The following is an 11,485-nucleotide window of genomic DNA, read 5'->3' as shown; positions in this document are numbered from 1 at the left end:
ATCTGTCAGTATGTTATCATGGTTCCATACCTCTCGATGTTTCGTCTCTCAGACTGGCCTGTACAAAGAGACACCGGAGGCTTCACTGGATGAGGCAAGGCGTCAGAGTATGGCAAGTCTGGTGTGAACCATCATCAACTTCATGGAGTCTGCTTCTTTTTAAAAGACAGCTCGCTCTAAACTATCCCAAAATGCATGTGGGGTAATGTAAGCCTTGATGAGAAGATGGCTTCAGACATTGAGGAACAGCTGAGAGAGAGGAACGAGAGACCTAGAATGTAATCTACCGCTAACACTGCCACTAACATTTCTCGTAGGCAGCGGCTATAAGATTATGCTTTACATATTGTGATAAAGGACTCACAAAGCATATAGCACTTTTTAAAGTCTTTATTTTGTAGTATATATGTCCAATGAGAATGAAACTTGAAAGAATGTCTCATTTCAAAATACCCCTTTTTAATACTCTCTCTTGATCCACTTACATCCTGCTAGGTCCTAAACCTCTTGCCTTACAAAAATCTAATGTGGTTTCCAACGCATACCCACAGCATAACACTAAAAACTCTGCTTCTTGGGGGTTTTCTCTCAGGAGAAAATTTTTCAAAGAATATTGCACTTGTGACTTGTAAATGGAGAGTAGTGGGTGTAAAATGTTTGTTTTAATATGTAATGGTTTGTTGTTCTGTTCTGGGGTTATGTTTTTTTTTTGTTTGTTTTAAATCAACTATATAGTTGATAGACCTGCACATATCGCTGATGTAACTATCATTCCAGCCACTGGCGAAGGGGCTTGGACACTGTATTGGTATAATGTGAGCTCTTTAGAAAAAAAAATACAGCTGAAAATGGTCTGCCTTCTTTAATGCTGTGTTCTGTGTGACTCCCAAGAATTTGACAACACGAAGAAGGGTTGTTGGAAACAACTAATAAGGAGTAAATATTGCATAGGGTCTCCTATTTCTACATAGCTGAGGTTGAAACCGTCTTCTTGTTTTAGCCTAAATTTTGATATATTCCTTGGTCGGAGTGATTTTGATTAGTTTGTTTTAAACCCGTGAATGGCTGATGATATGAACTGTTTGATGGGAAGAGAAACATGTATGGAGTCAGGATGAAGAGTGCTGGGTAGAGTTGTCCAAATGTTTAAAAGTACATGAGCTTTCTTAGGGAATCATTCTTTCAACTAGAGTAAGGTGAAGGTTGTCTCAATCCCAGACCTCATTAAACCAGACCGTAGTGTCAGCATCATTGAAATGGAAAAGTCATAATTAAAAGGTATTGCACAAGGTTCCTAGTTTTAAGAGCTGACTTGCTCCATTCGAGTCCAATCCAACTGCCAATAAAGTCAATGGGAATCTTTTTATTGACAGTACTGGGAGTTGCATTGGGCCTCTTAGTTCATTAGGAAATCTGTTTACGTGTTGGAATATTTGACCAAATCCCAAGGTCTTTATCCAGGGTTTTTCAATCCTTTCTCAGGCAAACTCCTACTGAGCAAGGGTTTGGCCCAATGAAAATAGTTGGACACTGGAAAGGAAAAACTGCAGATCAGAGAAATTTCCATAAAAATGTGACATTAATTTCTGTCTTGATCTTTTTGATAAAAATCTGTGGATTTCTTTGAGGCAAAGGAGGGAGGATGCTAAGGGCACATCAGCCAGTGGTTTCTCAAACGTGTGTGTGTGTGCGTGCATGCGCACTCCCCCCCCCCAACTTACTGGCCCTGGTCTTTGTTAATAACATGTACCCTGGTTTTGGGATGCTTTAAAACATTGCAGGTCTCTGGACAATCTAGCAAACTGCATTGGCATAAACTTACTGCTGTGGTGGGGGCCATGATGGTCCATGCTCAGCCAGTGTAGACAGGCGAGAACCCTCCCTTCTACCATCCAGGCAGTCCTCATCTCCCCATGCATGCAGCTGTTGCCTTTATCCACTGCATTCTAAAGTGCAATTATCTGGGCCCCTTTCTGAATGCCCTTCTTCCCAAGGTCCTGGTAATGACCATGGTTTGTTCACTAGAACTTAGATCACGTGGTATTTTTTATGCTTGGTGAACAGGTTAAGCAAGTCAACTCAGGTGGGTTAAATACCAGGTCTTCATCAAATTCTTACTCAATTTTCATGCACGCAAGGCTGCAATGATTAAAAATTGACATAAGTCATCTCCAGGGTGGTGCTGTCTGCGTTCTCATCTGACCAGGACCTTTTGAGAAACGTTACCAGAGTGAGTTTGACATTTTGGAAGCTTAGTTTAGCATATGCCAGCTGCTGTACAATACACTGCTAAAGACTCCGCCCCCTCCATCCTACCAATTACTCTAACAAATACATACTTTCTAATTGAAATAGGCTGCAAAAGAATCGCGTATGAGACTGTTAGCCATTCCGTTGTCATCCAGGGCCTTTCCCCAGTTCCTCTTTCATAAGCAGAATTAGGGCCTGATATTTCAACCCTTACAGGTGTAAATAATCATCCTGTGTAGTCCCATTGAAATTATTAGGACTGCTGATGAGAGTAAGGGCTGCAGAATCGGCCCTTTACTTTGTATCTTACTGTTTTTCACCCATCCAGATGTTGTTTCTCATGTTGATTCTTTCCCACTGGGCCTTTTGAAACTTGATTTTCCTTCTTTATCACAGTGCCATCTGGTGGTACACGCAAGTTCGAATGGTGCTTTATCACCCTTAGTAAGGAAGTTCTGTTGATCTGTTGCAGCCATCCCAAGGCTTTTACCCTGGCTCTAATGAGTCCTGTCATTCTCCCTAGATTTGAATCATGATAGTGACCATTCACCATCAAAATACACATTCCAAGTTCCTCTTATATGACATACTTTCAGATGAACAGCAAAACTATGGCAGAATTGTCTTTTCTTTCTCTTTCTCTTGTTCATCCCCACTGAAGTGAAGGAGCTGCAGAGGTGCAAGTGAGAGCAGAATTTGAGTCAAAGAGGACATGTGCTTAATTTAACTTCTATGGCATTATCCATAGATTATCCATAGACTGTTGTGTTGATTGCTGTCTGCATAATAAAAACTCTCTGATCTACTGGAAAGCCCCCCAGCCGGCTCCCTTTCCCTTGTCTTGTCAGTCCAAAGTCCAGTCCAGGAAATGTCAGGCTACACCAAGGAAAATCTCCCTGCAGTATCATATCCAATACGGCGGCAGGATCAAACACCCCCATTAGGTTAGAATTATATATGTGTATTAGAGACGGCTGATCATCTTTAAAATATTTTCATGTATTAAACCCTTATGAAGTCTCAGGATTCTCCTAAACTAACCCTTTATGGGGGGAGAGATTTAAAGGAAGCAAACTGCCACCATCACAACATGGTGCCTCTGTTCCGTAGAGATGGGCCTGAGCTGCCAACTTTGGAACTAGGCCTGGAGCCAAACATTCTGGAGTTCTGATTCGGGGCTTTGCTTCCACACGTTGTAGAGATGGGGCAATTCACAAGGAGTTTGACTGAGCCTGTAAAGGCAGTAGGCCATGTAATGGCCCCGGAGGAGCCCTGGGATAGGATTGTGAAGGAGAAACAACTCCTCCCTTACATTTCTTTCCCTGCCCCCTCACTAGTTCAGCTCCTTTGACTTGGGCATTGGCTCCACCCACTCCCCATCATCCTGCTGTTGCGGTGGACAGTGCTGGGCATGCAGCCCTTTCTCACATCCTTGCTGTGATGTGGGAAGCTTTGAACTGGCTGTGCATGGGAGTTGTGTTTTACTCCCTTACACAACTGCATTGGGCTGGGTCACAGTCTGGTCCAAAGTGGGCTGTGGATCCAGATTCTCCTAAAGTCAAGGAGTGTTGAGACCTAGTTTCCTGGTTTGGTCCATTTTAGAGAATGGACCAAGCCATGAAGGGAAGCCATGGATGCGAACTCTTCCCTCCTCCCCACCCCCAGTCCAGGTGTGTTTGGAACTGTGAATCTGGTTCAGATTCATCTCTAGTATTCTGATACACTGAGAGTCAAATACAAAAGCAAAGATATTGCTGGCTGGATTTTCACAGCATTAGCCTAGATATGCAAAATAAATTTTTAAAGGAGAATTTTTATTTTGTGATTTATTATTATTATTATTATTACTATTTAGTTTGAAATATTGCAACATCTGTATATTCCAGTGAAGAACCGAAAACTAGAAAGCACTTGTCTTTGTATAGAAGATAATTGTTAAAAATTGCAGCTGATCTTGTAATTAGATAAAACGTTTGTACATAGGTAATTATATACTGTTAATCAACTTGACACTGGCATGTGTTGTATAGTTTATACAAGACACTTCACACTTCACACTTCTGCAGAATCTTTTTAGTTAGTAACCTTCTAGTAACTTAAATGTATAGTTTTGTATCCTTTTCTGTATGTCATCTCTTTCTCAGTATTACCACTTGCAGAATTATTATTATTAGTTTCTTAAACTGTAATTGGTTATTTGTGCTGTGATACGCAGGGTTATTTACTGCAGCAATAAAGCATTTCTATAAAAAGTAATTGGCAGAAAATTACTTTTTTGCAAAGAAACTAGAGGCCCAGTCCTCAGAAACGTTGAGCTTTCTAGAGGTGACTTGATCATAGACTACAGGTACCTTCACATGGAAAAAAATATTTGATCTATGTGGCTTCTTTCTAATTTAACAGACCTAAGTGTACAAGATCCAATGACAGGAGACTGATATCAGAAAAAATCCATTTTTTAACAAGAAAGGTAATTAATCATTGAATAACTGGATGGATTCTCTATCACATTCAGAAGATATGCTTGTGTTCAACCACTCACTTAAAAAAAGGTCAGACTAGATGATTGTAATGGGCCTGTCTTCCCTTAACAATCTTTTGATCTTCGTGAGAGGGCACTGTGAGATATTCTGAACCTTGCAAGTTTGGGCCCAGAGTTTTCACATGGATTTTTTTCTGCAGGACACTTTTTTTTTTATTTTTTTTTTCAGCAGAGTGGGGGGAGCCCCTTGCCATCAGTCTTTTGCAAAGAAAAGCAAAGATTGTGTTGTTCTGCGGCAGATGAGCATTAAGCCCTGTCATTAAGCCCTGGGAAGCATGCCAAACAAAAAGAATTTTCACCAGTGTTCTCTGAGGTCCTATCTGTCCCACAAGTGAAAGAAGGCAGAAGATTTTGTATGTGAACCTCTGGCTAGATAAGTAGGGTAGGGTGGAGGGGTTTGGTTTTGTGGAACATTTGTCTACCTTCCATGCGGAAAAAGGGCTGTATAATTTGGATGGCCTCCACTTCATAGAAGAGGGATCAGTCTGTAGGCAGGGCCGACTTTAGGCACCAGCAAACCAAGCACATGCTTGGGGCGGCACAATTTCAGGGGCGGTATAATTATTATTATTATTTTTTTTTACTTCGGCAGTTGCGCTCCCAGAGGTGTTTTTTGTTGTTGTTGTTGTTTGTTTGTTTTTGCTTGGGGCCCTGGCTGTAGGCAAGTGCTAGGAGCCTGGGTAGCAAACAAGAGTAATTGGAATTGCTAATTTATGAGCATAAATGTGAACCAGTTGGTATTACTGGACGCAGGTGGAATGAATTAAAATCAATGGCTATAACCTATTTAGGAAGGATCAAGTGGGTAAAGGGCGGGGGGGGGGGGTGGCACTCCATGTAAAAAAAATATATATATAAAGGGCATTACCTGTTTCCAAGTCAGAAGAAAATGATCTTGAATGCTGATACATCAGTGTCCTAACAGAGAAAGCGCAAGATGCGGTTCTGGTTGATGTCTGCTACAGCTCACCAAATCACACTGGGGGCAGGATGTCTGCCTATTTATGCATCTATTCACAACACAGAGGATAAAAAGCTGCATGATCATTGGGGGACTTTAATTTGTGTGACGTATGCTGGAAGCCTAAGGCTGCCAGTACTAAAACTTACTTGGAATTTCTAAATATTATAGATGGCAATTTCCTAACTCACAGCGTTGCAACCAACCTGGCGGTATTCTTTATCTTAAGAGCTGAAGAACTGACCACAGAACTACAAAGTAATGATAGCTCAGGCACAAGCGGTCACATTTATAATCTGCAAGCGGAATAAAGTCCAGACCAGTAATATATATACCTGGTGTTTTAATAGGGCCAATTTCACAAAGCTGATAACAATGATGAGACAAATCAGAGGGGAGGAAGTATTACCTCAGAAAAATGTGAATGATAATTGGGAATTATTTAAAAACACCTTCCTAGATGCCCAGAAAGCCACAATCCAGGAAAAAGGCCATCCCAGTTAAAAAGCCAATCTGGTGGAAAGGGACGTTCAATAGTAATGAATATAAATCAGAAGTTAGGTATTGTAGAATATTCATTAGAAAAGTCAAGGAACACAAGGAGAAATCAATGGCCAGCAGAGTTAAGGACAATAAGAAGCTGAGGAGCTTGCTGAACTGTTAATGTTGATTTTCAGTAAGTCTCTGAGCACCGAGAAAGTTCCAGAAGACTTCAAGAAAGCTAATTTTGTGCCAATTATTATAAAGAGTAAACAGGCTGACCTGGGTAATTATAGACCTGTTAGCCTGACATTATCCTAGGCAAGATATTGGAGCATGTAGTCAATTAGTTAATTTTATCATCCATTTGTCATTGTGTTATGTGGTGTCAGTGGTCAATTCATATGCTATTTCATGTATAATCAATGTATGCTAAACAGATTTAAGTACTAGGCCACAGGCTTAAGAACACCTGACATGAGTGGGTTACCTAGAGATAACCCTATGCAAGCAAGGTCGCAAGATTAATGCAAAGGATGTGCCATTAGGTAATGTTACAAAAAACTAGATTGCAATAGACTGCAAGGTATAGTCCAAGAACACGAAATACCTGATGGAGAGGCCTGTCCTGACCATAGGGTCCATGTTGTGAATAGATGCTAATGAGACTAAGAGGAACAAAGAACCTATGAAATATGAGGGACCCCAATATTCATGGGGTGTAGAAGTACAGATAAGGAAAAGAGAGTTGAAACCCTCATGCATATGCATAAGGTGTTAGATGTGATCAAAAGTACAATATAAAAAGTTTTCCTGATTGAGTAAAAGTAATCCACGGAACGACCCCAATGGAAGACCCCATGGGAAACCCCAGCAGGAACCCCCCACCACCAATAATCATTTATTGAGAGATTCATGAAAATATCTTTGAGAATGTGAGTATGGGTACAGTCCTAGTCATTGCATGTGTTTTTGTAGGATTTGTCTAGGCATGGGTAATTGTAACTTAGTGCTTTAAAGTGGTGCAGATAACTGTCAGGGCCGACCAAGAGAGGGCAAGTGGGGCAATTTGCCCTGAGCCCCACAGGGGCCCCGCGAGCCCTGGCCTGGCGGCAGTCCAGGTCTTCGGCAGCATTTCAGCAGCGGGGAGCCCTTCAGTGCTGCCAAAGACCCAGACTACTGCCGGGTGAGTACAAGTGCTGCAGCTCCCCTACTTTTCCCCAGGCCCTCTGAATCCTCTGAATGGCCCTGATAACTACTTGTGATTGTCTGTCAGTAGTCACTATCTGTGGGACACTGTGTTGCTAGAGTCTCCAAATTTGAGAAAAGCCTCAGAGATAATCTGTGATTCTGTGATAATATGCACTCTGTTGAGCTTGAAAGTGTAGCAACAGGAGCTGAACTCATGGTAGTTTAATATAAAATTACTAAATTCACTTTAAATAAATAAAAAGGAAACAAGCAGCTGATACAAGACTCAATTATTAAAGAATAAAAGGAGAGTAATATAATTCATGTGTATCAACGTGGGTTTATGTAGAATTGATCCTGTCAAACTAACTTCATATGATAAGCTTAAAAGTTTGGTTGATAAAGGTAATAGCATTGATGTAATATACTTAATGTTAAGGCGTTCAAACAGGAATTAATTCAGGGAAGTCATTATGGCCTGTGTGTTATGCAGGAGGTCAGATTACATGATCATAATGGTCTGTTCTTGCCTTAGAATTCAGGAATCCATGAATAAAATGCTGGGTGAATTCAGTTACAATTTCTATCATTGTCTCTCTCTTATGGAAAGCTTTTCACAATGAACACACCTTTGGTAAGACTGATATCTGCCTTGGGTAGGGATATTCTTCTCTAGGTAAATTAAAACTGAAATTGATAACTCCCCAAATCAGTATGAGAATTCTGTTTAATGTATTACTAGAAATGGCTCAAAGGGAATTTGATGAAGTGTAGGTGAATTCAGTTCAGTTTATCATATGGCTCCTGAAAAGCTGGTAAATGGGCTGAGGAAAGTGGTAAACAGACCCAGGACCAGCTCCAGGGGTTTTGCTGCCCCAAGCAGCCAAAAAAAAAAAAAGAACCGCAATCGCAATCTGCGGCAATTCAGCAGGAGCTCCTTCCCTCCGAGCGGGAGCGAGGGACCCTCTGCCGAATTGCTGCCGAATACCTGGATGTGCCGCCCCTCTCCGGAGCAGCCGCCCCAAGCATCTTCTCGCTAAGCTGTTGCCTGGAGCCGGCCCTGAACAGACCCTGTATTTCTAGCTCTCTGACACTGCTGTGCAGGGAGTGGAACCTCAATTACAGTGTGGGTTATGGGACAGATACACAAATCTGAGCTTTAGATACTACTCTGATCCACAAATCCCCACGTGGCTGCCACTTAATGCTGTTGGTGCTTAAATTCATTCGGGGCTTCAATTTTTGCTCTAAAAGTCCCGAAGGTGCCCAAGTCTCTGCTCTGGGCATATGCACTCTTTCCCGAGCTAGGTGCCTAACTCATGTCTATGCCCCTGCATGTCCCTCAAATGAGATGAGGTTAGGCGTGTCCCTACTTATCTTCCTGTGGAGCCCAATCCAGTAGGTGTGCTCAGAGCAAGCAGAGCACAAACTAAGGGCGAATTCAGCAGGGACACTGGAGGAGAAGGTGGCTGCCCTTGTAACTGCTAGCTTAGGCTAGGGTAATTCCCTGGGATGTGGGGTCGGGCATGGTAACGAGTGGAGTCCCAGTGAAATTATTTTACTTGCACATTGTGACTGCACTGAGGTTAATGTGCAGGATGCCGTGGGAAATCCACATATCAGGCAGTGAAAGTACAGAGTAATGACAGTGAACGTATAATGTGGTCACCCAAGAAGAACATCAATACAATGAAGTTTGAGATCAAGCTAAACCTTTGAATCCAAAATGGTTGGGTGGGTTGGAAATTAGGCAAACGGAGTCTGAGCCTCCCTCCTTTCATTCCTGTTCACCTCCCTTTCCAGGTGGTATTACCCACAGTGGAGTGCACCTGTTTCAGCTTGCTATCCACTGCCAGTGACCCTTCTCCTGGAGTCAGGCAGCTTAGGTACCTAAGCTGTGTCCTGCAAGAATGACATAGGCTCCTGCCTACCTCCACACAAAGCACCCTGGGGAAGGAGAGAGGAGGGAAAGGCCTGACAAAGCCCCCAGTCTGCTACCCCCACTGATGGGGCATTTGGAGGTAAGGGGAGCATGTAGGGCTGCAGCGTGTGTGTGATGCAGAGGATGGGCTGGGGAACTGCAGAGGGTCTCGCTCTCTCCCATAGGTACTGAAACTAGGAGTGCGGGGGTGCTGCTGCACCCGCTGGCTTGAAGTGGTTTCCATCCTATACAGGATTTATAGTTTGCTTCATTGGCTTTCAGCACCACCACTATAAAAATGGTTCCAGCACCCCTGCTCTCTCCTTCTGTTATGTTGGTTTGTTGCTGATGCCTTCACCAGATCTCTGGAAACTGGGCCAATGGTTGCATGATGTGCAGTGATTGGATGATGGTTGGATACTGGGTGCTGGTTGGATGATGAGTAGTGATTGTCTCAGCCTGGCATCTCCTCGGGCCCTGGCAGTACTGAGCCCCAGCCCCAGCACTCTGAGAGAGCACAGAGGGGAGAGTGCTGCAGTAGCCGAGCAAAAAGGTAGAGGAGCTTAGTCACCATCCAAGACACGGGGAATGTACCTACTGCCTCCCAAATGCAATGGGCAATGGGTCTGAACCCAAATCCGTCCCAGCCCCTCCCCCCACTGGGGGCAGAATTAATTGCTGGGCAGAGACCAGGCAGAAGTGGGGTGAGTGCTCCTGCAGCGAGGGCCAAAATCACCTCACCCCCAACACTGATTATGATGGACACACTCACACTGGGGAGGGATGGGAGCAATTCAACAATCAATAGACAGACAAAACCCACCCCACAGTATAAACTGTTAGAAAAATCTCATGAGTTTTAGTGTCAATCTCATGGAGTTTGGGTGTCTGATTCATGATGTTTGATCTCTTGAGGCTGGCTGTCTAAGATGGCTGCCAGAGTCCTCTGACCCCATTGCCAGCATGCTGCAAGTTGGGTGGGGGCGAGGACAGAAGGAACTAGACCAGTGGTTTTCAATCTTTTTATATTGGTGATCCCTTTTACACAGCAAGCCTCAGACTGCATCCCCCCACCACTCCTTATAAATGAAAAACAGGAGGGAGGTTAATTTAATGGGGAGGCTCAGGACTCTTGACCCCCATGTAACCATCTTGTGACCCTGTAAGCAGTCATGACCTCCAGTTTGAGAACCCCTGAACTGGACAGTAGGGAGATTTCTGCATGGAGTGAGCTGCTGAAGCAGTCCAGTGGACCAATGAGAAGCCAGGGCTGCATAGCCCCCAGACTCCACTTCCTTCTCTGGGCCTGAGGAAGAGCTCTGTGTAGCTCAAAAGCTTGCATCTTCTACTAATAAAAGCTGACCTCACACTGTGACGGGTTAGATCACAGAACCCTCCTTGGAGCTGCCACCTGACTACCTCTGCTCCTGTTTTCCTTGCTAGCTCGGGGCCCCAGCACGCTGTCTTGCTGAGCCAGACACTTCCGTCTGCTCCAACAAAGACCAGGGTCTGAATTACTTGCCTCAGAACTGCAGGTTTACCTGAAAGCAGCTAACAGAAGTGTACTAGTCCTTAACACTCAGATGCCTAACTCCCAATGGGGTCTAGACTCAAATAAATCCGTTTTATCCTGTATAAAGCTTATGCAGGGTAAACTCATAAATCATTCACCCTCTATAACACTGATAGAGAGAGATGCATGGCTGTTTGCTCCCCAAGGTATTAATACATACTCTGGGACAATTAATAAGTAAAAAGTGATTTTCTTAAATACAGAAAGGGTTTAAGTGGTTCCAAGTAGTAACAGGCAGAACAGAGTAAGTCACCAAGCAAAATAAAATAAAATGCACAAATCTATGTCTAATCAAACTGAATACAGGTAATCTCACCCTCAGAGATGCTTCAGTAAGGTTTTTCTTAAACTGGAACCCATCCAGGCCTGGGCACAATTCTTTCCCGTGGTACAAATCTTGTTCCAGTTCAGGTGGTAGCTGGGGATTCTTCATGATGGCTCCTTTCCTCCCTTTGTTCTGTTCCACCCTGTGGCAAAGTACCTGTCTCTCCTCTCCTAGCTCAGTCATTCTCAGCCTTGGAGACACAGGCTTGGGCAAAGCAAAAGCCCTTCACAGTCGCGCAGGGT

The 11,485-nt window shown here is 43.5% G+C and overlaps 1 protein-coding gene across 1 annotated transcript in view; it reads left to right on the top strand.

Moving 5' to 3' along the window:
- The window catches only part of LOC127053883 (uncharacterized), a 412,316-nt gene extending 411,068 nt beyond the window's left edge, over positions 1–1,248 (top strand). Inside the window, exon 8 of the mRNA XM_050959235.1 lies at positions 10–1,248. The gene's annotated coding sequence lies outside the window, so the exon portion shown is untranslated. The remainder of the gene's footprint in view (positions 1–9) is intronic.
- Positions 1,249–11,485: the final 10,237 nt, after the last annotated feature.

This window comes from Gopherus flavomarginatus, chromosome 6 (assembly GCF_025201925.1).
Source record: "Gopherus flavomarginatus isolate rGopFla2 chromosome 6, rGopFla2.mat.asm, whole genome shotgun sequence".
In the NCBI taxonomy this organism is placed as follows: Eukaryota; Metazoa; Chordata; order Testudines; family Testudinidae; genus Gopherus; species Gopherus flavomarginatus.
The sequence above is the reverse complement of the archived record's forward strand: the minus strand, read 5'-3'. Positions and strand labels throughout refer to the sequence as shown.